The 2,906-nt window shown below is 38.4% G+C and overlaps 1 pseudogene; it reads right to left on the reverse strand.

Moving 5' to 3' along the window:
• Positions 1–1,981: 1,981 nt before the first annotated feature.
• On the reverse strand, positions 1,982–2,449 carry Gm6240 (annotated as a pseudogene).
• Positions 2,450–2,906: the final 457 nt, after the last annotated feature.

Genomic DNA, 2,906 nt, shown 5'->3' on the forward strand with positions numbered 1-2,906 from the left:
ATTTTTTAATATGAAATATTCATTTATTATAAAATCAGAAGCAGTAATAGTATAATTTGTATTTAATATATGATATATAAAATATTTTTATAAGAGATGAAAACTTGATATATTATATTGGAGAGAGCTGTGTGTATCCTGTAAGCAGCCTTTAATTTCATTTCCCTGGTTACCTTGGCAGGCTATTTATAGAATTTACTATCACAGTGGCAGAGATTGAACACATAAGAAGCATTCCTTCTCTTGCTTTTAAAAGCGAACACCAAAGCCAGGAGAGATTAAGTTACATGTCTAATCTTGCAAGGTCATGTATCGCAAGCATTTAAATTATAACTAGATAATCTAGAACAGTGAGTAATTATGTTTCAGGAAAGCTTAAGCACAGATGCATAGAGGAGCCTGGGAATTTTCATCAAGGCCTCCTGAGCACCCTTCTAAGGCTAAATTCCTACACTCTATCTAAGCACCATATCCAATGAATTAATTATGCCACATATTTTCCCAGTATAATGCAGATGCCTTTATCATATAATTTTAAGGAATAGCTAGAGGTAATTCACTGGTATTTGAAAGACACCAGTGCCTCTATTCTGCAGAAGAAACTCTAGAAACATAAACCTGCTATCTGTCCAAAACACATGACTGATCTTGTGAGGAATCTCTATAGCTGTGAGAGTTCATGTCAAATGAAGTGTTCGACAAGCTGGGCTGTGCTCTAGAAACTGACTGCAATGGATCTGCCTGTATTTCAGGATCTAAGAACATAGTTTAAAGTGTCAGTATAGATTAGAACTGAATGCCAGGACTCACTTATTTTCAGCAGTATGAATTGAACATAGGGCATTGTGTATGGTAGACAATTGCTCCACTACTGATCTAATTCCTGGGGCATGGTGATGTTGAACTTGTGATTTTTTTTTTTTTTTTTTTTTTTTGCCTTTTCTTCTCAAGTGCTAGGGTTATAGGCTCATAACTTACATTTAGTTGTCCTGAAAACTGTGTGTCTGAGAAAGAGCTAGAGGGAATGTGGCACAATATACTAATGCACTAAAAAGGGCAAGGTTTGACTCGCTCCAGTAGTTTCCCTGACATAGCTAGATCCTCTCTAAACCGACCTATCTCACTTAAGTCCTGGGTCACATTTTTTTTCTCAAAAATAGACATTCTTATTTTCTGTATATTGTTTTTGCTTGTCATAGCATTAATTCCACTAGAAAATTCTTATTTAACACAATTCATAGTAGGCTCTAGTTAGATGGTGAAGGTATAAAGACTATCATGCACAGATAATCAGTTTGGTTATTTCTATATGCTAGTTGAGCATCATAAAACTGAGTTTAAAGATCTCACTCTCAAAGCATCTCAGAGTGAAATGGGGAACCAAATGTCAATTAGTGATCAGCATAAAATTCACAATAGAAGTGCACAAAGACAACATTCACTTATCTATTTAGCTGATAAAGGATTGTTTTCTGCAGGTAGCATGTCTGCACTGAATACTGGAGGACTGAAAGGATTACCTAAATTATAAAGAAGAAACAGCTTTCAAGACAAGTATAATATGTGAAAGGTGGATTTGGTGTAACACAGTTAGTAAATGACAACTATATCATAGAATCTGGCATAGTCTGACAAGAGAGATTGGTCATTCAAGGGAAAGTCACAAGACAACCTATAAGGAGTAAAGCACAAGATTTAGGGAGGATAATGATGTGTTGAGATTAGTCAATGACCAGGCAGTTATACATGTTTTTTGTTGTGTTTTTGTTTTTGTTTTTGTTTTGTTTTGTTTTTCGAGACAGGGTTTCTCTGTGTAACCCTGGCTGTCCTGGAACTCACTCTGTAAACCAGGCTGGCCTCGAACTCAGAAATTTGCCTGCCTCTGCCTCCCAAGTGCTGGGATTAAAGGCATGCACCACCATGTCCGGCATATATATATGAAGATAACTTTATTTGGTCTAGGGTGTTGGCCAGAGTCCCCTTAGAACTTCTGAAACTGCTTCTTGCTGCCAGCAGCCTTGGTGACCTTAAGCACATTGAATCGAACAGTCTTGCTCAGGGGCCAGCACTCTCCAACTGTGACAATTTCTCGGATCTGTACATCCTTAATACAGGGGGGCAGGTGCACAGACATGTTCTTGTGTCACTTCTCAAAGCTATTGTACTTTCTGATGTAATGGAGATAGTCCCGGCAGATGACAATAGTCCTCTGCATCTTCTTCTTCGTCACAACACCAGACAGGATCCGACCTTGGATGGAGACATTACCAGTGAAGGGGCATTTCTTGTCTATGTAGACAAGAAATGGCCTCTTTGGGTATCTTGAAGCCTAAATCAATGTTTTTGCAGTACCGGTGGAGTTTTTCCTTGCCAGTTTCTCCCAGCAAAACATGCTTCTTGTTTTGAAAGATTGTAGGCTGCAAGTATGCTCCGTCTGAATGTCTGCCATCTTCCCAGCAGCCGGGAAAAGGAGAAGCAGGGCCAGTCCCGGCTTCCTTATTAGTCAATGACCAGGCAGTTATACATGTTAATCATTACAATTTTTATAAACTAGACAAAAGTTCTTCAGATTCAGATATCCCCATAAATTTCTGCTACATCACACCCAAACTACCTTTCAATATTTTCATAGTGTGCTTTTTATAGCTGTGATAATACTATGATCAAATGCAACTTGTGGAGAAAAGGGTTTTTTTTTTCAGATAACAGTTATAGTCTCTCATGAGTGGAAATGATGGCAGGGACTCAGAGCAGAACACAAGATAAGAGTTGAAGCAGGAGACATGGAGGGACAATGCATAGTCTTTTGCTCCTGTGCTCTTATACAACCAAGTACCATTTGTCCAATTGTGGCACTACCCGCAGTGGACTTGAGGTTCCCACATCAACCATCAATCAAGAGATAT

The sequence above is a fragment of the Mus musculus genome, chromosome 7 (assembly GCF_000001635.26).
Source record: "Mus musculus strain C57BL/6J chromosome 7, GRCm38.p6 C57BL/6J".
Lineage (NCBI taxonomy): Eukaryota > Metazoa > Chordata > Mammalia > Rodentia > Muridae > Mus > Mus musculus.